Source organism: Zootoca vivipara, chromosome 1 (genome assembly GCF_965207765.1).
Source record: "Zootoca vivipara chromosome 1, rZooViv2.hap1.1, whole genome shotgun sequence".
Taxonomy (NCBI): Eukaryota; Metazoa; Chordata; class Lepidosauria; order Squamata; family Lacertidae; genus Zootoca; species Zootoca vivipara.
Window position 1 is genome coordinate 68,780,104 of NC_142582.1, and position 24,945 is coordinate 68,805,048.

Below are 24,945 nucleotides of genomic sequence, written 5' to 3' on the forward strand. Positions count from 1 at the left end.
CCTGACACGCCTCCTTCCTCCATTTCACGAGGAAAGCGCAAACTCCGGCTCTCCCAAGCGCGCGCAACCCAGCCCAAGAAAGTTTGCATCAGCCCCGTCCGTCCCCAGGGCGCTGAAATCCTGTTGCCTGTATCCTCCGATGGGAGTCGCAGCTGGAATGATCCTCTCCCTCTCCCCCCCCCCACTCTGTGTGCAAAGCAAACCACGCTCCGCCTTCCCGATTGTGCCTCGGCATGTGAGCAGAGGATCCCATTTCAGCGCCGAGCTCTTGCCCTCCGGCTGATGCTCAGGTGGCTCTCGGTGACCTCTTCCCCCCCGCCCCTCCCCACGCGATCTGATCTCTCCCTCTCTCCCCCGCCCAGCCTGCCCAGAAACTCCTCCCCTCCCCTCCCCGGCTTCCTCCTCCCCGGACTTTCCAATGAGGTCACCAGCTGCTCCGTGGCTCCTCCCCTCCGCCTCCCCGGGCTGTCGCGGCCCGTGGCTCCGCCTCCGCTGTCGAGAGTCCGCTCCTCGCGTTCATTTCATTCCTCTTCTCATTCCGAACATTCTTAGCATCGCTCGCGCCGCACAAGCCCGTTTCGAAAGCCCAGCCCGCCCTGCCCGCCACCGGTCTGGGGGCAGTCACGAAGCACTGGCAAGGGCTGCAATAATCCCGCAAGCCAACAAGCTGTAGAGCCCAAACACACACACACACGCACACGCACACACACACATTAAGAGATTTCTCTCTCTCCAAAAAACAACCACAACAATAATAGCAACAACAAGCAAAAAAAAAAACTACCCCCCCAAAATTACCAAACAACACCAAGGCTTGGAAATTAAGCAAGCCAAGTCCCCAGGGGAAAGCTGGAAGAAGTTTGCAATTGAATTGCAAAAGGCTGGTGGTGTTTGCAAAGGTGGGGAGTGGAGTGGAGGTAAGTTTTGTGCGGGTCTGTGTCTGGCTGTTTGTTGGGGCGCGTGGCGGCTGGAGGGAGCTTGCTGCTTCCCTGCAGATTTCGCGTTGCTTTGTGTGGCGAGGAGAGGAGAGGAGCGGGGGGGGCTTGTCCTCTGTTATTTACTTGGGAGAATCATGCCGATCGTCCCTCTTTCGTTCCTTCACGACCCCCTCCTCCTCCTCTCTTCTCAATCTCTGCAGGTGATCTGGGAAATGTGAGGAGGGGGCAAAATAAAACGAAATCAGGAAAGGCGCCTTGGGAGGTGGAGGGAGTTGTTTCTGAGTGGAGTTTTGGCTGCTTTGGGGATTTTCAGTCAGAGCTGCAACAGGCGGCCGTTCCTCTCTCTCGCTCTGCTCCTTCTTGCTGTTGCTGCTTTCATTTAGTTGCCTGAGTCACTGCTTTGCAGCCTGGGGCGCGCGCGCGCGCCCGCGCCCTCAAACACACACTCAGTCTTTCGCGCGCGCACACACAGACAAATCTTTGGCATTTTTCACATTTTTCGCCAAGAAGGAATAAGTTGGGAGCAGATCAGGCCTTGCAAAGTAAATTGATCCTATCCCTCGAGTTTCTCTTTCTAGTGCCGAGCTTTGGAAAAGTGGCTGGATCTGAGATTTGGCTGGCTTTTAAGAGCTTTGAGTTTTTGTATTTTGCTTTTCTCTCTCCCGCCCCTTCTTCCCTTTTTAATTTCTTTTCCCTCTTAAAGATGAAAGAAGGAATGTTCTCTTTTGCTGCTTCTTTGCTTTCTCCAGAGCTGCTGCTGCCGCTGCCACTGCTGGTTAATTGCACATTCAAGTGGAAAATTTTCCGGAGTCAGCAGAAACATTGTATCCAAAAAAGACAAAGTCGCAGTTCCAACAAAACGCGGATATTGTCCCTGGAAAACTTCCTTTCGGTAGGAACCCTAGGATTATTTATTTCCCCTTAACCTTTTAAAGGGATCTTGCACATCCCCTCTTTACACATTAATGGAGCTGCTTCCCAAAGGGCAGAAAGTAGCCTTTGTTCACAGAATTCACACTTTCAAAGAAAGGAAGTCCACTTAGTCTTGGTGGGAAATTAGTTTATCACAATCCAAAACAAAACAAAACAAAACAAAACACAAGAAGGCAGAGAGAGAGAGAGAGAGAGAGAGAGAGAGAGAGAGAGAGAGAGAGATGTTACTCTAACAGTAAAACTCAGATTCGAAGGGGTGGAAGGAAGCACCACAATCCTGGACTTGATTTAATGGATTTATTTAATGCTCATTGGTGTCACTGTATAAAAATATTTATGAAACAATGAAATACCAGCCACCTGTGTTTCTCAGGAGAGTCGTTAAACGATTAGAAGCAAGTATCTGTTTTTGATTTGGGGAAATGAAAAGTGACCTCAATAAATGTTTCAAAAGTTAGCGAGGAGGTATGTTCTTTATTTTCTCATTGTAAATGGCTACTAGTGGTGTAAAATATGGAAATCTTTTAAAACATTTCCTAGATCACACTTCATTTGCACGGGGTGACTTAAAAATATTATACATGTAAATTCGGATTTAAGGTGGCCAATAAAAAAAAAGTAGCTCTGCTAAAACTCCTTATCAGGAGCACTTAACATTTTATTCCCTGTGCTGATAAAAAGGAAAGATAGCACCCTTAGCTGTGGCTTTCTGAGATATATACATATAAGTATCAAGCGGTTTTTTAAAAAAATGATTGCATTTTCTGAATTTAGTATCGATTTTATATTGATGTGTAAATCTTATGGTAGCTTGACTTTGCTTAAAGGGAAGGATAATTGTGTACAATGCAATGGGAACACAAATAGTAACTGGAGGCATGCTCTTATATCATGCAACTTTTTTTGTTTTTTAATAAATCCTAAATTTGGAATGGCTGCCCTTGGGTACATAGTGTTTTGCCATCTCTATAAATAGTTGGGAAATACCACTGCAAGGACATTAGACTGTATTGATGGTGCATGCTAAGGAGATTTCAGATAATTCAGAGGGCAATGTTACATTGCCATATTCCAGAGGCTGCCTCTATATATGCATGTGCCACATATTTTTCAAATGGAATGTTGAGAATTCATAACACTTCAAAAGGTGAACAGAAAGCTCTTCAGGCCTATCTGAATTTTAGAGCTGATTCAAGGGTATTATCTTTATTTTATTTTAAGGAAATTCTGTTGGCAGTTAGACAAGCTTTCACAATTCTTTTTCTGTGCTGATTTGTTGACAATTTAATTTATAGCTTGGAGGCACTAATTGCATTAAATATTTTAGATGCATCCAGGAAGATCAAATATCTGGTGTATTGATTAGCACCCAATTTTGACCATTGTAATGGCTTTTATGGTTTTCTTTATGCGGAATGACATTAAAGTACCGTATTAATGAGACAGTAGGAGACAGTAGTGTAGCTCATTGTTAAATTTGCCTAGTGTTCACAAATAGTTTTAGATGCCTAGTGCTGCTGGAAATATGAAAAGTATGTTTGATATGTTTGATATGCCTTCATTTTGTATGCAGTACCAAAACCTGGAATGCGTCCACTAAACTTATCTTAAGGAGGAGATTCGAGTGAAATGTTGGTTTTATGTGGGCTTTTTAGTTGAATAGTATCTGCTTTCAGGGAAGTTTAGTAAACAGTGGAAAAGAACAGTCCTAGCACAAGCGAGGTCTGGGTCCTTAGTGAATTCCAGCTGGAAGGGTTTTGGTGTTTGAAGAATGTATGTGTGACTGGAAAGCTACTTTAATACTTTGAAAGTAGATTTCTTTCTCTCTGTTGCTTGGATGATAGTCTAGGTCTAGGAAGCAATCTAGGCTTTTCATGGTGCTTTCCCTTGATATTGAAAGTTAAGATCAGCTATTTTGAAGGCAGAAAGTCCCAAACTGTAGAAGATGTAATTCCAGAGATCAGCAACCCTACTGTAAAAATTCTCAGGCTTCAACACAGCAAAAGGGTACAATCGATATCCCAGTTATTCAAGAACAATGAAGTATTAAATGTGACTGCTTAAGTGTATAAGAGGGCCAGAATGCAAAGACCTCTTATGATGAGATCTTTGAATGGTAAAAGTACCCTTTTTGTTGTGTAGCAAAATGTAGTTGTGAATCCATACCCTTTAGCAGTAAGATGGCTGTGTAGTCTGTACTTTCTGTGAAAAAACCTGATTTGGGGCTCATTTCCATAATTCAGAGCTTTGCTTGGATTGTGTGTGACAGTAAGGAATAATCTCTTAAACTGTGTATCCCCCCCCCCAAAAAAACACACATACAAGATGCAGCATATGTGCTCACACTTTAAACCAGTGATCTTTCTAATATAATAATGTGTTTTTTATTGCACTTGAAATAGTAGAACTTGCTGCCTAGTTTCCTAAAGCTACTTCATTAGTTCAGGATTTAAAGATTTGTTGCATCAGGGCGCTCATATTAAAATGGTATGTGCATGCGTAGTCATGTGATCAAAACTTTGCTGATTTAATACTTAATATGTTTATGTACATGAGATTGTTCTATACTGTGGTTTGTTAGAAAATGATATAACAGAAGAATGTAATTTACATCATTGTCTTAACAAAAAATACTTCCCTAAATATGTAATTGAAGTGTAAGCAATGCTTATATATTATCACCTGGTTATGCAGCTTGGAAAACTTTACACTGTCCATAAAGTACTATAGGGCAGAAATTTGAACAGAAATTATTTCCTAGATTTTGTAGGTCCATTGATTTATAAAGAGATTTATGGCACTGTTACAGGAGCAGGGGGGGGGCTATTTCTTAAAGGGACACACACAGCAGATAAAGTCCCTTGGGCTTTTATTTGCATGTGTGTGTTGTTACAGATACAGTACATACTCAGTTATTTCATTGAAACTGAATTATTGCTATTTACTATTTTGGAATGAAACCTTCTATGTGAGAGAGAACCTAAAAGTTTGGGTCGTGTACTGGGTTTGATAATTGGGAGTAGTTTGCATTCCAAATTCCACTTACCTGAGAGTAAGCCCCATCGAATTCAATAGGACTTACTTGTGAGTAGACATGGCTAGCATTGTGCAGTAAATAAGGTAAGTAGGGAAAGGCGTTAACAGTGCCTTGTATGTTGATTTCAGCTTAAACTAACATTGTATAGACTAGCTGTGTTATGTTTAGAAATGTGACAATTGCACTACCTACAAAAGCATTAATGATGCTAGTCCTCACTGAATCCTCATCTTTAGATATCAAGGTTCCAATCCTGCTCTGGATCTGCAGGTCCTCCCATCCACATCAAAAGTCTCATCTTGTCTGTTCACTGTGGTCCAGAGAGCATCACAACTTAAATGGAGTTGCGTATTCGGATGCATATGTCCATTAAGGAAATCTGCTTCTGTATGTGGAATCTCTATTCGATAGTGGGCAAAAGTATTAATAAATACTTTTAACAGCACCTTTTTTCATGAAGCTCCCTTGAGAGTCTTTCTTTTCTGTTTTCTCCTGCCACTGCTTGGGGCAGACAAGGCGGAAGAGCAGTAAAATAACAACCTATTATTATTATTATTATTATTATTATTATTAGATTGCTGTATAACATATCGTATGACGTACAGAGAGGCATCAGTTTCCAGAGTAGTCTCATTCTTGTGCTTTTATGATCGTGGAGTTCATAATCTGGGATTATAATGAGTGCAACTTCCTATGTTTTGGTGGCCCATACGCACTCTCAGGCACTTGAGCTTCTCTAGTTGTGTATAATATCCCTACATGGATTGTGTGATGCTGGACTGATGTAGCCATTTGTGAAGCCTCATCCTGGTCTTGATTTGCAAATGCTGCAAGGTTTAGGATAGGGCTACTAGAAACTCTTTTTTAATTTTTAAACTTCTATTCCACCTACTTCGGGTGAACCCAAGGTCAGGAAGCAAACACAGTATTTAAAATATAAAACAAGCCAAACATTAAATCTCTCAATAAAATTTTATAATGCTGTTTGGAGTCTGAAGACTTAAGAGAGGAATATCTGGCATGGCATGGCCATAGTGGTGTCATTAAATCTTATTAATTTTGGTAGAAGAATTTAAGATTTCAGATCTATATATAAAAATAATAATCCTAGGTGTTCGAACAGGTCTACTCTTGAAGGCTTACTGCCCCAAAGCTTAATGGGGGAAAAAGTATTTAGGATCACAGACATACTTTATGGTACATTTTATTTGTTGTTATACCTTTTTCTTTGGAATTTTTTGCATGCTGACAGGATTTATTATTATTATTATTAAAAAAAGCACCCTCCATATTGCCTACTTTATAACTTGAGGTGATTGAGCAGAAAGTTATTTGTTTAAATAGTTTCATTAAACACGTGTCTTACACGGTTTAGCACAAGTAAAAAAAAAGCCAGGCCTCTGCTCCTAGGCACTTACAGTAGTGGGCGATGCCACAGAGAGAAGGACAAAAATAATAACAAGGGATAAATATGGTCAACTGCAGCTATGTGTACTTAAGGTATTTTAAAAATCAACTGAAGAAGGGGACTAAGTGGCAAGGGAAAAACTTTATGGAGAAGGTGGGTTTGAGGAGCAATTTGAAGCGGGGAGGGATGAGAAGTGACTTGTGACAAACCAAATCTTCAGCATTCTCTTAAAATGATGGTAATATTTGCTTAAAAGCGGCCAAATAAAATCAGTAACATCTGTTCCTATTCCTTTAATTCCTTGCCTTTTTCTTCTTTGCTTCTTTTGACAATGTGAGTGTTGTTTCTACGCCCTGTTTTACTGATCCAAGTTGCCTCCATAGAGTTCTAGTTCCCCATGTCTTTGATTTGTTCTAGCCATTGATACACAACTGCCTGTTTCCAAACTGATGCATAATTTTTGAGAGGAAAAGCTGGTACTGTATCTCAAAAGTGCTATCGGGAGCAAAAGTTAAACATGGTTTTTAAAGCAATTACAATGCCATTGCTTGGGAATCTAAAACGATAATGGATGCTATTACTTTTATTGGGACATAAACTGAAAACTGCTGCTAATTATGGGAAATGTTAATTATGTGAGAACATATTGAACTTATATTCTGTGCAGCAAGATTTTTTTTCTTCCAAAGTATGCATCAATTGCACTGCCTTTTTTATGCACACAGTCTTCTAATTATCATAATTCAGTGCAGTACTGGTTTTTGGAAGGAGTTCAAGGTGCATTCTCAGCTTAACATGAAAGGAATCCCAACAGATAACCCAAAAATGTTATATATATTCAGTCCTATAGGAAAATACATTTTCAGATTTTATGTTTTTGACTTTTCATATTGCTACAGAGAGATCTATTAATTTTTCTATATTTGAAACTGTTGGGGTGTACTTCTCTCTTTCACCCCCCTCCCGGCACATTGCACTTACTTTTTTCACAGTGAAATCTAATAAACTAACACAAAATCCAGATAATAACATTCAATTAAACACCATGGGCCACTATTCTGAATATTAATATGTGTTTTGTCAATTTTTTGAGATGCTTTTAGGAAAAACATAAGAGGGAACAGAAATAATTGCAGCATGAAAAAAGATCTGTATGATTCTGCAATGTAAACCAGATGTGAATCTGTCAATTTTATAAAAGCCCAACTGTAAATCATTCTTATCTATCACTATTCACACCTTGCCTTTATGGCATTAGACAGGGTTGTAAATTCCAATTCAGCCTAGTGTTCAAAAGTTCTTGCACAAGAGGATAATAACTTCCATTTTGTTTAAACTTAAATGAACTGTTCACAGGATTTGTCTGTATTGTACAGAATCAAAGCATTAAGTTGGTTAATGTATTGGATTTCACGCTTAAAAATGAAAAGTCATTTTTTTAAAAAATAAATCATGCGTTTTCATTCTTCGCTACAGTGCACACACTCACATTGCTGAAATGCAAAGAAACCCCCAGTGAAACAAAATGACTTCATTTGAGCCAGCACTTAAGAGCAGAATTCACTTCCACAGTGCTGAAATAAAAGAAGCCAAGTGTTTTAAATAGCCACTCCCCTAGGCCAGAGTGTTTTCAGAGAAGCTCATTGTCTAGCTTTGAGCTCTAGCAGTTTGTCTGCCTCTGTTAACTCTCCTAAACCAGACAGCTCGATTTCTAAAGTTGACATCTGGTTTACTCTTTGTTCACCTGTTTTTTTTTTAATGCAAATAGACATGCACGCCATTGCCCCAGAGCTCTTGGGGGGAGGGAATGATGTTGACAGTTTGTCAAATAGTGCTTCCAGTAGAAGTCTGCAGTAGCCTATTGTTATGCTAGCAACAGGCAACAGAAGTTGTGGCACCATATGGCTAGTATATGCTTCAGATAAGCTATCTGCTAGTTTAGCTTATCGAGAGCATTTTGATATGCTTCGTGTTTGAATCACCAGCAGCTACAGGCTCAACTCATTCAGGTGTCCAATATTCCTTTATCCAGTTATCCTTTCAGTGGAATCTCTCTCTCCCAACCCGCTTTTTGTTTTTTGGTTCATCCCTGCATGTGAACAGTGATGTTGCATATTACAAACATCTTGCAACATAACTGTTTGCAAACTTTCCAGCCCTTTTGTTTTTATCACAGATTCTCGCTGGTCTCTCCCGTCTACAGGCAAGTGGTCATGAAAATAAGAAATAGAAACTGTGGATTAGTTGTAAAGCTCAAAGAACACAGGGCATGATCCAAGCATTCTGGAATTCTTTCTGAATTTTTTGCAGTCCTTGAATTCTTTTGACTCTCATGACAGTTATGTGGTTTGCCTCAAGCCTTCATCCTTCTGGTGTTAGTGAGCGGATCGTATTCTTCAAAAACAATTCTGAAGTAAACATTTTGAAGGATGCATCGATGTATCAAAGAGCAGGGTTTCGCACCAATGGTCCATCAGCTTCATTAAGGCAGTCTGCAACATGTCTGTGGATTTGTGGCTGAAGTTGGGTGATGAATGGCAACATTCATATTGATTTTTAATTGTATATTTATTGATTCTTTTATTTCTTTTATTGTATTGCAATTTGAGTTATATGGGATACAATAAAATACAAGATGCAAGAAATAAAAGAACCAATAAAATAAAATACAATTAAATGTCATGCAGCCTCTAGCATAGCATTTTCCAGTTCCTGCAACAGGTAGGAAAGTCGTAAGTGGTCAGCCAAGACTGTCAGCAGTTTTCAGGTGGTTCATGGAAAAAGAAACAGAAGGTCAGCGGTTCGAATCCCTGTGACGGGGTGAGCTCCTGTTGCTCGGTCCCAGCTCCTGCCAACCTAGCGGTTCGAAAGCACGTCAAAGTGCAAGTAGATAAATAGGGACCGCTACAGCGGGAAGGTAAACAGCGTTTCTGTGTGCTGCTCTGGTTCACCAGAAGTGGCTTTGTCATGCTGGCCACATGACCTGGAAGCTATACGCCGGCTCCCTCGGCCAATAATGCGAGATGAGCGCGCAACCCCAGAGTCGGTCACGACTGGACCTAATGGTCAGGGGTTCCTTTACCTTTATTTTAGAGTGTAGCTTAGGTGCTAAACTGTCATATGGCTACCTACCAAACTTGGGAGTCAGATTTAAAACTTGTGATGCTTTACCTATGTCCAGCTTCATAATTTCTAAATGTTTGGTCATTAATTTGCATTTGTAGTTTACTTTGCGTCTGTGTGGAATCATAATTTTTTTAAGCCTCTTTCACCTGAAAGTATGAAGATGCTGAGAGAAGTTTGCATTTGAGACATGTGGCATGAGCTTCCGTGGCGGCCGCTTAGAGGCGGCCAGAAGGGGAGTGTCTTTTCAGTGGTACTGTCTCCCTTCAGAACTGAGGCAGCTTCCTACATTTATGTATGCTGAAAATACATGGCTCTGAGGCCTTTTTGGCAGTGGCGCCCTCCCTGTGGAACTCCTCCCTTCAGATGTCAAGGAAATAAGCAACTATCTGATTTTTTAGAAGACACCAGAAGGCAGCCCTGTTTAGGGAAGTTTTTGAGGATTGTTGTTTTTTATTGTGTTTTTAGATATTTTGGTAAGCCGCCCAGAGTGGCTGGGGAAACCCAGCCAGATGGGCCGGATCATCACCATCACCATCATCGTAATTATTTCTGGCCTTTATTTCCAGTTGGTTTCTTTTAATTATCTGCCGTTGACCCTAGTAGCTATTATTTTATTCTGAATTGGTTATGTTGTTGTGCTTCTGTTTTTTGTAGAACACCTTGCTGTGTATGAAAGGTGGTATAGAAATATCTCAGTAAATAAAATATTTATTTAGGGCTGGCAAAGGAAGTTGCCCACTGCCTAGGTCTGCAGCCTAAACAAACAGAGGCTAAATCAAATCAATGGGGCGAATGTGATCTTCAAAAAATTCTGGAAAAAGAATATTTGCGTCATCTTATTTATAGATTCAGGGTTCAAATGCAGTGTAATAAAATCTAATACATCTTATCCTTAATTTTACCTTAATCTTATTGGATTTGGGTCTTTCAAAGAATACAGTAAATTCTCAGCAGACCCAGAATGTGGGAGAAGCCCCATCATTGCCTATTCTGTATTGTGCAGCAGAAAATATCAGTTGTAATAGTCTTTCATTCACATTCATTGAATGGCCTTGGGATAGAATCCTTCTATGTTGCCCTCTGACCCTGTGAAATACTCATTGCCTCAGGGGTCCTTTTCCCTTGGCGCCTTCATCCCAACACTATTCTTGTTTAAAGTTATATACCCTCTTCTGTTTTCTTTGCTTAGCTTGTCTTATTCTACATGCTTGAGGGTATCTCTCTAAGCAGTGCCCTTGTTTAGTGCCACCATATTTTTTCTTTTCAAATCACCTTAACCACTGATTTCAAATCCCAACATTTATTCAGTATGCTTCACAGTGTTGGTGATGACCAGGGCAGATGGGCAGTATTTTTGTTTAAGGATATGCACTAGATCTCTGCCAGCTTAGGTCCCATTTTCTGAATAGTTTTAGCATATCTTCTGTGTTCAATGAATTGGAGGAAACTGGGTCAGCTGCAGGCATGGTGTGTGCATGTGGCCATGGAAGAGTCTTATCTTCCCGAAAAACCAACAAGCCTTTTAGAACCAATTTTGGACTGTTATTTTAACTGTGAATAATTTGGGACTGGCAATGTTAGGAAGCATTTTAGAATGTTGGTGAGAAATATATTTTGTTTGGTCGTGATCGCTTTTAGGAATGCTCTTTGCTTTTGTTTTTCCACCCTGAAATTAATTGGAAGGATAATTTCTATGTGCCACTTGTATATTGACATCTCTTACTTTGCTGTTTTTGATCAGGTGGAGATAAGGGGTTTCAGCATGGATTATATGGCGGTATCAAGAGAAAGAGTTCGGATTTAGGCACTAGGGATGTTTTGGGGCAAGGGAGGTCTGTACAGAATGAATAGGCTCCTCTTGAACAAGAAATGGGAACATGCTACGAGTACTTACTGTCAAAAAGGTGACAGAACAGCTCAACTGGGAACACTAGCTGGAGTTGTGTGTGTGCGCGCACACACATGCGTGAGAGAGATGCAGATGTATAATGTGTAATGTGGAGAAAGTGGCTAGAGACTGTGTTCATTTTCTCATACTGGAACCTAAGATCATCTAGTGATGCCGAAGGGTGAGAGATTGAGGAAAGACAAAATAGAACTTCACTGAACTCAAATTTGCTCTACATTGCTTCTTGATGTAGCAATGGCCACCAACCAGGATGACTTTAAAAAGGGGATTAGACAGATCCATAGAGGACAAGGATCCCAATGGCTACTAGTCATGATGATTGTATAGTACCTCCACGTTCTAAGTCAACATTCTTAAAGATAAGTCACCTGAAAGCAACAGAGGAAGATGTTTTTTTTTAGCCCTGTGTCCTGATTTTAAGCTTCTGATGATCATCTGCCCATCCTGGGAAACAGCATGCAAAATAACCTAAGCATTTGGTCTCATAAAGCAGGACACTTCCTATAGTCCTAAACGTACTTGGATTATTTTCAGTAACTTTGCCCCTCCTTCAGCTACTGATCCTTTTCATACTTTCAGAATATACATGAACAGTCCAGCCCTAGTCTCTTTGATTTCAGCGAGCCTTCCTTCCTAGCCTGTGCGTAGCATACAGACTTCTCAGTCTTCTGCATAGCAAAAACATAACTAATACTATCTAGCACTGAAAGGACCTTACCTGGGGATAGAAGTGTGCCTAGTCATAAAGTTTGGGAGTGTCATAGTTGCTTCGTGCTGGGATGTGTGCAGGTTGTCCAGTTGAGAGATTATGGCAGACAAAGAACGGAATTTTTATAGCCTGGGGGAAATGCAACGCTGGATCTCTCAGACCAGGTACCCCCAAACTGCGGCCCTCCAGATGTTTTGGCCCACAACTCCCATGATCCCTAGCTAACAGGACCAGTGGTCAGGGATGATGGGAATTGTAGTCCAAAACATCTGGAGGGCCGAAGTTTGGGGATGCCTGTCTCAGACCTTGGCTTCCCAATTAAGTGGTAGTGTGTCGCCATTCCTTCTCCGGAGCAATTTTTCACTTCCTTGTCAGCCTTGACCCTGCAGAATATGTGGTGCTTGTGAGCCACACCTCCAAATACTGGTGTGCCCATTCCCTACCAGCTACATTTTCAGCAGAAGTACCGGTATGGAGGGGACACACATACATCTGCATGTGTGTAGAAGACTGAACATGTTTCTGTTGACCATGTGACAATTCAATGTTGAGCACTGGGTGTTCAGGGGAAGTGGAAAATGGGATCAATCCAGTGGTAGCCTCTCACATTAATGGAGCTCATGAAAGTGTTATTTTAGACAGCCCCATTTGCATCAGTGCCTCCATGTTTTGGAAGATCCTTGGGCAAGACAACATCCACGGGCTCCTTTCCCTCAGAGAGTCTATCTACTCATTGCATAAGGTCCAGTTTGCCCGGTGAGATGTGGGTCTTTGGCAGATGCCTGGCAATATTGTATTATCAACCATATTTCTTCCATCTTCTGAATTTGAAACTTTAAATTTGGAGTAGGTCTGAAGCCCTGGTTCAGAGGTAATCAGTTAGCATGACCATAGTTAACTAAAGGTAACTAAATCATCATTATGGTCAACAAGAAATGAGGATAGTAATATCTACCGTGGAAGAGAATGAAGGAGTACATATTCTGGAGGGAGTCTTATCAATTTTTGAACATGGTTTGTAGGAAAGCACCATTCTATCTTGCCCTTCGGCTGGCAAATCCTAGTGGCCATGCAGAGGGTCTAGCTCAAACTGCCCTCCTACTGAAAGGAACTGATTACCACAGTATCTACCACTGTTTGGCACATGTTTTAGAACTGTACGTATGGAAAACCTTCCATAAAGTACAAGCATTTCCCGTTCTAAACGAGGCCCTAATAGCCTGCAAAGTATTATCATGATATGTGATAGGTCTGGAATATTAAGTAACACTCTGGCCTGTGAGATTTTTGGAGCAGACCAAAAGAAAAAGGGGAGGGAAAAAAACCTTTAAAAAAGGTATCAGCCTGCTTTTAATGGTTCTTCTGTACTGAGGCAAAGTACAGTATTGTAGGCTATTTATTTCTAGGCATGAAGTGCAGGGTGAAGAGCCTTCAATTCAGCCAGCTAGGCCTGTGTGCCCTGAGGTAAACTCTATTTCACAAAGGGAATTTTGATTATGGTCTGCTGCTCTGTAGCACAGTGGAGGCTTCAAGAGGCAAGTGGTAAATGCTACCAAAGAAAAAGCTGGATTGGAGCCACTGACGTCATCTAAGTAAATCTGCTGTAGGACTAAAGCCATAAAATGACTGCCAGCCACAGAGTGCACTTTGGCCTTTTCTTGTCAACTGTTTTACTTTTTTTTTTTTTTAAAAAAAAAAGCATGCTACACTTTTTTTGTTTCTTTTTCAACGTGCTGGTAAAACACGCATCCTAAAATCGCGGGGCCTCCCACAACGGTTCTCCTTTTCCAGTTGCTGTACTGTGACATCTGAGTCTCCTTTTCAAAAATGGGAGGTTTTTTTTGGGGGGGGTAGCCAGTATTTTTCCACAGATGAAAACTCACTTTTCCTTCTCAAACGCCGGCTTAGGTAGGCAGCCTGCAGTTTAGGTTACTATATATACCCCTTCCCCCACAACCAAAACATTTCAGACCTACAAAGTGGTGGCTAGTTATGAATTCCGTGTTTGCGCTTGGAAATGTCTCTCGCTTTCAAGAGCACAAGTTCCTGCATTTAGGCCGGTATTTGCCAGCTTCTGCTTTCATGCTGATCAGCAGTGGAAATGGAATTTCTAGTTGGTTTCCACTAGCTCAACCCCTATTAGTTACATGAATCTTGTGGATTGGTAAGAGCAATTGTGGGTTTTGTTGATTAAAATATGGATATCTGTTTCTAATAGCACAATAGCAGTAACCTCTTCATATCCTACCTGTCATTTGTTTCTTGTAAGCCAGGATAGGTATTGTCTTAGAAGCCCCCCTCCTTTTTATGCTTTAAAAGCCTTTTTAGAACAAAGGGAAAGAAAACATTTTTAAAAGAAGTTGAAAATGATGATGAGTTGTAATATTTGGGGTCTCTTCCTCCCCCAGCCATAATACAGATTTGTACTGCTTTAAACCAGAAATTAAACCTCATCTAGGCTGGTTGTCAAGTTTTTTTTAGTCTTGTGATTAGCCACATATTAAAATCAGTATCTTATCCATGAATCATTAGATGACTCAGTTCCTGAAACCACTACAAGCTTCTCAGTTCTTGGCTACATCCATAAGCAGGAAATCCAGACTTGAATAACTTCCTTTCCTAGTGCTGGCTATAACAGCGTTAGTGGTTAGTATACGGTGCTTTTGTAAGCAATAGGAAGATGTACATCTGAGGAACAAAGGCACTTGACTCAATTTGCTGAAGCTGTTTATAATCTGTGGTCTTGATTTTGGATGTCTGGATACCTTGGCATATGCAAGGGTGAATCAGAGCTGCTATCTGGATTCTTCAACCGTAAACATCCAGGATGTAAAAATGAGTGACATGACATTCATGAACTCATGAACGTATTTGCAGCTTTTTCCAAAACTGCTACATCCAGGTCCTTCCGTCCGTCTGTCCGCCCCCCCCCTTTTGCTTTTAATTCTAAAAAAATTGGTAGCAAAGATACAGAAGTCAAGAATAGTGGCTGGAGAGAAGAGAAAAACCTTGGAAGAAGTAAAACAAAAGAAGTCATCTTCTTCTTCCTCAACCACCTTCCTGGCTTATTTCTTACAATGAAAGCTAGTTGGTTCTACATAACCAAGGCCGTTCTGTCTATTTCTGAATGTGAACCACACTGTAGCATATAGTGTTCAGTTTTAATTATTACTGTTTAAATGGATGTTATTCAGCTGTGTTCATTACGTAAAGTCAAAATTAGCTCTAATTTTAATCCCTTGCACTGCCTGCAAAATGTACTTCTCTGATAGTATTGACTTAAACAGAAACAACAACCAAAAAAGCAATTAGCTTTCCCATTCTTTTGGCTGCTATTCCTATCCAACCTGAACATTTCTGTTCCAAAACAAATATGGCAGTATAATGGTTTTGAGATTGATTAGGGACCACACTTTGGCACCGTGCTTTGTGTATCGGCCTGATAGTTACCATAGAGAAATCTTAAAACAATGCACTGATTTGGAAATAGTTAAACTGCTGAAAATCTATGATGCTCTAAAGCAGAGGTGGCTAACCTGTGGCTGTCCAGATGCTTCTGGACTCAATCTCCATCAACCCCAGCCAGCATGTCCAGTGATGGAGGATGATGGAAACAGGTGCTCTGAAACAGGTAAGTGGTAATAATAGAAAATACTGGAAGTAGAGGCAAAATATGGCCACCTGTGGGTGGCAAAGCTGCAAGGTACATCTGCAGGGCATCCCATTGGCTACTTCTGTTCTAAAGGCAGTAGGCTATTTTTAATAATATTGTTTCCTTATTGGAGAAGTTATGCCCCACCTTTCAAATTTTGAAATGGAAACTCTCACTGTGGATATAGACTTATTTCTTTGGGGCAGTGGTGTTTTTTGTAGCTACTTGAGCGAAGCATTCTTCCAATGTTAATTCAGAGAAAAATGGCATGCTAACCTATGGCATACAAAGTCAAATGTTGCATTAGAACTTGAAGGAGCAGCCACTGTTTTGTCACATTGCTAATGAGACTTGTGTTGAACAATAAAATGTATAATGAAATAATTTACAAATAACTCTATTTCAGGTGCCATAAAGGATCATGTTATCATGAAGCTGCTTAATGAAAGATACTTAAAGTAAAAAAATTCAGAACTGTATTGTTGTTGAACCTAACCTATCTCCAGTTCTTTGCTTGCTGTAATTTGAGTCCTGTGCAATTTTGAATTGATAAATCTGGGACTTTGATTTCCTAGCTGTGTGAACAAACTATCCTAAATCTGACTTAAAAGCAGCACAGTTCAGTGTTAGACCAAGAAGCAACTTATCACTATAATGTGGATTTTCAGGTAGGAATTAGAGGCCTGCGGCAGCAAATTATTCACTCCAGTCAGTGGTTAGTGATTGATTCATTAATTAGAATCAATTTAAATGGATTTGCAAGGCTCCTATAACAGCTTATCTTATTAACAGTATCAAAGCAGTAAGGTGTTCAAATATGTTACCTTAAACAAAATATAACCCATCTATAAGAGTTGTTTACTTACATTTGCAGAAGCAGATCCTTCCTGTTACACACATATTTTTATTGAGTCCTCCCCTCCCCCCGAATATACCGGTAGTCCTTTAATTTCTGTATGAATACACATGTTTCACTCATGGATTTTTTTGAGATGTTCTGAACCTACAGAAATTCTGTTTTAAGCCCTGTTCCATGCCCATTGAGCATGGGGCGTCTTTTCCCGGTGGCACTGTGGACCATAGATTGCAGCAAAATGCTGGGCAAAGTTTTGCCCAGTATCTTCCCTCTGTGATGGGCTCACGGGAAAAAGCTGTCCCATCAGGGCGTCTTCTAAGTCTCTGACTGGAACCCGGCCAGATGGGCGGGGTATAAATAATAAATTATTATTATTATTATGAACTGGCAGTGCAGGGTGGCCTTTCGAAGCGCGGCGATGTAGTTGTTGATGGACTCACCTTCTGCCTGATCTTGGTGGTAGAACGCATGATGGGCAGCAATTTTGGATGGCTTGGGCGCATAGTGGTTACGGAGCTTCTATTTGAGCGTGTCCCATGGTGTTGCCTCAACAGCTAGAGGCGCGACCAAGGCCGGGGCTGTCTCGAAGACCCCGGAGCCACAAAAAGGCCCCGCTTCCGTTCTGTGGACATCACTATCAGCTCATTTGCTTGGAGATAGCAGGCAAACCGAGCGAGGTAAGCATCCCATGATTCAGAGGCTGGTGCAAACGGCGGTAGAGGCACGAATGAAGCCATGATTCCGATGCCAACGTGGAGGGCGATGGATGGAAAACAGTGCTCTAGCCAGAACAGTGCTCTAGCCTATTTCAGTGTATCTGAAGAAGTGTGCATGCACACGAAAGCTCATACCAAAATAAAAACTTAGTTGGTCTTTAAGGTGCTACTGAAGGAATTTTTTTATTTTACTTCGACCCAGACCAACACGGCTACCTACCTGTAACTAGCCAGAACGGTCAGCTCTGAATTGGTTCTGCTCAGTGATTCCGCTTGGTGAGCGTCCGAATCTGCCTGTGCTCTGATGTCCATCCATCCCATCCTCGTCGCCAGTATTAAATAGTGGGTAGACAACAGAGCGATTCTTCAAGAAGCTCTTTATTCGGAAGCCAGAACAGAACTGAACTGCATTGCAGAGCTGGCCTGCTTTTATAGAGGCTGGCTCAAACAATGTATCAAACATAATTCAAAGTTCCCTCCTAAAACAACTGTCAAGGACCTGAGGGAAAACTATATACACTAATACATAACATCTTTAAAAAATAATGACTCATCTTTTATGTCATGTTTTCAGGGTTTATTTTAATGTGTAAGATGCCATGTGGGTGTTTGTTCTATAAAATTTAGCACATTATCTTTAAATGATATAGAACATGGAAACTACATATTTAAAATGTGTCTACAGGTTGCCGTGTTACTAATGAATTCAGTTTTAGGATGCTATTTTAGGCTCTGTTCAGATGCTTTCCCAAGACAATTGTCCAGTTCATACGGTCGAAGCATGGGCAGACATTTTCTCTTCCTGTATGCATGAAATACTAGGTTGTTTACTCTTTCACCTTTCCCTGAGGGGAAAGAATTGCACAAATTGGGTTTATGCAGAGATGAATGTCCACATGGACTGTCTGCACGACACATTAAGTTATGAGAGTAGTGGAGGGCATTGAAAACCGAGGATGCTCCTTTACCACAAGAACAAGATGAGCAGCCAAGGTAAGCATTTGAACTGAGCCTTATTGTTGTTTATCTCAGGATGGAGCAGATCAGAAATGTGAATCAGCTAATTAAATAAAATAGAGTCTTGTTCACTATGGTCAATTCTGTTGCTTACCTTGGCTGAAGATTCAGTTCCTGTGGTGGAGGAGCAGGCTTTCACACACTGCTCCCCCAAGCTCATAATGGATATCACATGCGCAACAGCCTAAATTATGCACATTTCCCTCTTTCAAACAGTAAGGTAAAGATAAAGGGATCCCTGACCAGTCCAGTCGTGACCGGCTCTGGGGTTGTGCGCTCATCTCGCATTATTGGCCGAGGGAGCCGGCGTACAGCTTCCAGGTCATGTGGCCAGCATGACAAAGCCGCTTCTGGCGAACCAGAGCAGCACACGGAAATGCCGTTTACCTTCCCGCTGTAGCGGTACCTATTTATCTACTTGCACTTTGATGTGCTTTTGAACTGCTAGGTTGGCAGGAGCTTTTTATATACATAAAAAGTATATGTACATGCATGAAACAATAAGAATTTGCTTTATTAAAGACAGAGGTGAGGGCTTGTGCTGTTCAAGGTGTGGCAGAGAACTCTTTTGCATCCTTACTTCCTGTTCTCACACCACAGTACCCTTGTCCTCCCACCCAACTCATTGCGTGCTGTTTGATTATTCGAGTTATGCTGTTTTATGGTTTGATTGCTGTAACCTATACAGACTTTAGGCTGACACTTTAACTGACATTAGAAAGTAGAGGTAGTTTTAATCTGTTTAATATTTTAACTTCTGCATATTTTAAAGTATGTTGTGATTTTTTTCTTGATTTTACTGTTTTATCTTTTGTAGACCGCTTTGATGTTAGTTTACAATCAAGTGGTGTATACATTTTATGAGTAAAATGAATAGATAAATTAACATTTTAAAGGAAAACAACCTCTTTATAATATTTAATACAATAATTGGTTATAAACTGATGCTATACATCAGGTGTAGAGAATTTGATGTTGCAGACTACAACTCCCATCATCCATGGTCATTGGCTTCCTGGGGCTGATGGACATGAATAGTTCAGCAACATCTGGAGGGCCAAAGGTTCCCCATGCCTATTATGCATGTTTTTCCCTTGGAAAACCAGGAGATGCAGTCTTGTCTGACAAGTAAATATGGCTGCAAACATACTTACAGTGGAGTTAGTTCAGTTGAACTTGCGATGTGTGTCTGGTGGTAAAAAATAGTATGTGTATACAGTCATACCTCTGGTTGTGTCTGCTTCAGGTTGCGTTTTTTCAGCTAAAGTATGCGGCGGACGCAGAAATGTTTACTTCCGAGTTTCATCGCGCGTGCATGCGCAGAAGCGTTTGCGCGCTTGGCGCATGCGCAGAAGCGCTTTATCAGTGCTTCGCGCATGAGCGGAAGCGCCGCTCCAGATACGTACTTTTCAGGGCGAGAATGGCACCCCGGAACGGATCAGGTACGTATCCAGAGGTACCACTGTATATGTACTTATTACATATAACTAGTGTAAAATTTAAGTAGAGTTCGTCCTAAGATTTCCTGTCTTTACTGACTATATTAATTCTTGACTTTGTAAGAGTGCTGTGGGGTGGGGGGGTGGGGACCATGTGTTTGTGTGTGAGAGGAGAAAAGAATATTTGTAAGAGTTATATAGGCATGGCGCAAGGCGCTGAAACAGTAAGCATACCTAATGAGTCATATTTAGACATAGTGAAGCTGGCATTGGGGAAGAACTGCAGCTGCTGGGCTCAAGCAGGTGCAGTTGGGGGTGTTATAGGGAAATCTGAGATGGGGGAGATTGCTTGCTTTTTAGCATAGAGCTGAAAAAGCCTGGAAGCTGGCTTTTAAATGTTGGTTCTCTTCCCTCCACCACCCTGCTTGCCTCCTTACATAAATTTATGCCCCGCTTCCTCAACTCCCACCATCTTTAAAAAAAAGAAAGAAGATATCTATTAATCAGCTGTAGAGACCTGTGCAAATTCATGGGGTGATATACGAACCTCAGATACTTGGAACAGTGTATTTCTTGGTATCTGTGTTGAAGGCAAAAAGTGCTGCTATGGTCAAACGCTGCAAATTTCACTCACTAAAGCCGTAGACAAAACAAAATTAAAAAAATCCTTCCAGTAGCACCTTAGAGATCAACTAAGTTTGTCATAGGTATGAGCTTTCAATAGCTAAAAGTTCACAGGGCTTGACATACTGATAGACTCAACTGGAACTGATTTTCAGTTCTAGGGCCAAGTCCCCATGTGCCTTAAATACCAGTATTAAAATCCCCTCTTATCAAAGGATGCTTACTTCTGTACAGCCTATCTAGGATTCACAGACAGATAGGAAGTTGCAATAGTTGAGATCCCCAACCATTTGGGGCCTGAGGGTATACTGGAAATTAAGAAACTGTCATGGTCTTCTCAAAACACCCATCTTGAGTGGGCACGAGGATGTCACTGTTCAGACAAACCCCCCCGCAAAAGACACAACATCTGCATACACCCTAAAGCCGAAAAAACACAGGCAAAAAAGTAGGCCACCACCTTAACCAAACAGTTCCTCTAACCTCAATTTAAAAAGAAAAAGGGGAGGGGGGGTCTTGGCAGATGGCAGCTGGGGTGAGGGTGCCATGGGGCCCACAGATGTTGGAGTCACAGCTAGGAAGAATTCTGGCTGCCTCTAGACTTGACGAAAAATGGTCCTCAAATGCGTTTGGAGTGTTGAAACATGTTAACAGGACTAATGGGAAGTGTACAACCTCCTGAATAACCCCAGCTAAAGAACTTTGTTATGTTCATTTTTATGTTTTTGTGGATGCAGCTTTGATTAAGTAACAGAGTCAGAGATAAGGCGTATGGCTAGTCTAACATTCATGAAGGTTGATCATCCTGGAAATATATCTTTCTACTGCCATCCTTATGGGCTACCTTTTTTTTTGAGGGTGGGTGATGATGTCTGGAAGCAGATACTTTAAAAATCCTTACATAACAAGCTTCCTTTGAAGTACTTTTATATATTGAAGTCAGATGCACTTGTCGCAAAAGCTGGCACCAGGAGTCTGTTCAGCGCAGGTGACCAATCAGAAGTCAGACTTTGGTTTCCAAATGCTTTGGAAGTCGAAGAGACTTCCGGAACGCATTCTGTTCGACTTCCAAGGTACGACTGTAATGTGTGTTTATGCCTGAACAGATGGTTGCTCCTCATTCAGTTGCATGTTATTCCATTCCATTATTCCATTGCATTTCTAGCAACCCCCCCCTTTTCTCTGGAGAGCTCGAGGTGGTGCACATGGTTCTCTTCCTCCCCATTTGATCCTCGCAGCAACCCTGCGAGGTAGATTAGGCTGAGACCTCTTTGTTGCAACACCTGCACCAGGAACCTATGGGTACTTGGGTGTAGACATGTAGGACCCTCTGCAAATATCCATTCCAGTGTGACATGGGCCAAGTGCAATCCCATCCCTGCGTCTGTGTACACCTATACCTGACAAAGGAGGGAAGTCATCAGTGCAGGAGCAGGAGACTAGAGGTCCCCTAAGGTGCGCAGAAATGGAACCCCAGTCCATTTTGAATGTTCTTCATGAGGCTGCTTTCCGGTGTGCTCTGTTCAGAGTGATCCCACTATAAGAGGCGCACACAATCGCAGGGGAGGTTATGTTTTACCTCCACTGACGGAGGCGATATGCTTCTCAGTACCTGCTGCTGCGAATTGCAAGTGCGGCTGTTGCTTTTGTACTCCAGCCTTGCTTGTCCACTGAGAGAACAGGACATTGAACTCGGTGGGCCTTTTGTCCTGAACCAGCAGGAGCTGCTCTTCTTGTGTTTGCAGAGATGCCAACTTCATTTCACCTTGCTTCAGTGGCCCCCCCTCCCACTGCCTGAGTTACAGTGGGTGCTCTAGTCCAGTTTTTAGATTCTCTCCCCGCATGGCTTGGAAATGCGTTGCCGGATTCTTGGGCTCCATGCCCTGTGTCAATGTGGGAGTGCCTGCGGGTGGACGCTTTATGTCAGGAACACTTTTTTTGCACCTTTAAAAATAGCATGTGTGCACGACAGCTGTAGGACTTTGTCGCTCAACTTGAAATAGTAATCTTAAACAGAGATATTACCGTGCCCTCAATGAAAGCGATTGGCAGAAACTATTATTATCTTGTGTGCTGCTCCCTTGTAGGGAACAAATGCTTTGCAGCCTCATTCTCGTACAAATCCTTATTTTTCTATCTAGATATTTTGCAAAATACCTTGCGAAAGTTCTGTTCGTAAAGGTGGATATAGATTTAAGACACATAGCTGTAATTACCTTTAACTTCTGTATTGTGAATTAGTGTTCCTGTAGTCACCGCATTTGTTGATTTGATTTGATTTCTTTCTGGATCGCCTTTCCACAGTAAGCTGTGCTCAGACTACCCTTTAATAAACATTCACTTCGCAAAATGAGAAGCATTAGGGTGGGGGAAAGAAGCAAGTTTACAAAATGTATCAATCGATTCAGATAGCTGAATATGCCTGCATTGTGAGGGGTTGGAATAGATGATCCTCAGGGTCCTTTTCAATATTCTATGATTCTATGAGATAGGTTGAAAATCAATAATACAGCATACAGAATAAACACACAGGTAAAAAAAGCTAAGGAGCAAGGTAGTTATACCCATTTTACAGAGCGATGACTGAGGCTGAGGAGGATTGACTTGCCAAGGGCACCCGGAGAGTTTGTAGCTGGGCTGGGATTTGAACCTAACACTTCTTCAGTTGAAGACTGGCCTGCTGAAGTGCTTGCTAGCACTTGCAGAGTAAGAAATAAGGTTGAGGAAAAAAATTCCTTGCCTTAGGCCACCCAGTGAGTTCAGGGGTGGGTTCTCAGTTCAGGTTGTGGCTGGGCATCCTCTCTGCTGGATCTGTACAGTCACTCAACCGTTATCCTGCTGCAACTATTATCAGTAAATAGCACACAGTCTTTTTCTCCCCATGTTAGCTGCTTCCAGTTCTACTCCACCGACATACGCAATTTCAGTTAATTGACTTTTCTCCCCCAGTTGAATTTGTACAGTAGGATTCGGGGCTAAAAGGGAAAAGGGCATTGTTACTGAATAGCTTTTAAATGACATCCTGCATAACCCCACCATTAAGACTTCAGGGAATATTTCCAGTTCTGTATCCATCTGTGTGTATACCGTGAGCTACACTTTGAGGTGGCGGGAACTTTATGTGCATGGCAAGATTTGGAAAAATTATCGTTAGTTCAATTAGTTCAGCTCCTCCCTCGGATAAGCACGTATTTCTTAAAAGGGGAGGGGGCGGGGTGAGAGAAATCACGGTAGTTACAGTTCAGTGTTTGTATGAAAGGCAATTTAGTTTTCTAGTAACAACATTTCCATGATGCTTTTATATAAAGGTCAGTGGTATGTAATTATGTGGTGGACCAGTGGCAGGTGCTGTGTAACAGCAATTGCTGCCTTACATGTTAAATGTAATAATTATGCTAAGGAGCTACTTTGAAAAGTGTAGGAGAATATAATGCTTGTACAAAATTTTTTACTGTTGCACTTGTCATAACATCTAATTTAGTAATACGCATTAAGAGTAAACCAGTGTTTTAATTTTGCATTGGAATTTTTATGCCGGGGCTATTCAAAGAAAAGGCGTTTTGTTGCAATGCTTTTGCATTTGTATGAATTCAACATTTTGCTGCGACGTATTGGCCTGTATATTTATTGTACAGGCAGAGCTTGGGCATCTTTTTTTGCTTAGGTGAAAAGATGCCCACTGCTTGCTTCTAGAGTACAGAAGCATTTTACAGCTATCAGCAAAATAACAATAAACAAATAAATGGAGGACATTGTAAATTTGAGTCTTTGAAGGGTTTCTTTTTTAAAGGAAAGGATGTGATGCAAAGCCCCTTGAGATTTCCCATTTATCAGATTTCGTATTATTTTTAAATAAATAAAAGCTGTGAGTGAAATCCAATCCGGAGTCGATGGACGTGATGGGAGTTAGTTTCGCCTCCCTCTTTTTGCAGCACTCATGCCCCAGTCTGCGTAAAAGGGTTCCCCGCCGCACAGAACAGGTTTCAGAGGTGCATGGCGGCTGCAGGATGGAGGAGAGGAAAGGTAAGTCCTGCTTGCGCAATCATAAGTCTGTGTTGCGCACTCAGGACACCACCACTAGATAGCACCCTGTGAGGTGAAGGCTTTTTGAAAAGCAAACAAATGCTGTAATAACATGAGACAGTCATAATACAGACCCGGCTCTTTTCATTTGCAGTTTTGCTGTGCTGCATTAAACCTGACACCCTTCCCCCCCCAAAAAAAACCTAATCAGGAAAAAATTGAAAACAGATGTATTAATCTGTGAACAGGTTTAGCAAGAGGTATGAAATTGTCACCCAGTTCACATTTACTCGAGGGCTAAGTCCTTCTCAGTGAGGTTTACTTCTGTGTGAACACACATAGGATTGCAATGCCAGTGCGGCTGAGTAGGAGAGAATTTGTGGGCATCTAGGATTTGTAAAATGTGGTGCAGAAACTCGACATGGTTCTAAGAAGTATCACAACACTGGCTCAAGGGGTGGCTTGCAAAGCACATGCTTGCATCACGAGAAGTGTAACTGTTTACATCTCCTATTTCCTGCAGCTGGAATAATACAGTGTAGAATGGATGGCAATGAG

The 24,945-nt window shown here is 41.5% G+C and overlaps 1 protein-coding gene across 6 annotated transcripts in view; it reads left to right on the top strand.

Annotated features, from left to right (window-relative positions):
- Positions 1-512: 512 nt before the first annotated feature.
- Positions 513-24,945, top strand: part of TEAD1 (TEA domain transcription factor 1) — a 171,737-nt gene continuing 147,304 nt past the window's right edge. For 4 of the 6 annotated variants that reach the window (XM_060275573.2, XM_035118849.3, XM_060275591.2 and 1 more), the window contains exons 1-2: positions 513-917; positions 1,688-1,830. The gene's annotated coding sequence lies outside the window, so the exon portion shown is untranslated. Of the gene's footprint in view, positions 918-1,687; positions 1,831-2,314; positions 2,337-24,945 lie in introns of those variants that run through there. The other 2 variants (XM_060275574.2, XM_060275582.2) reach the window with 2 other exon arrangements.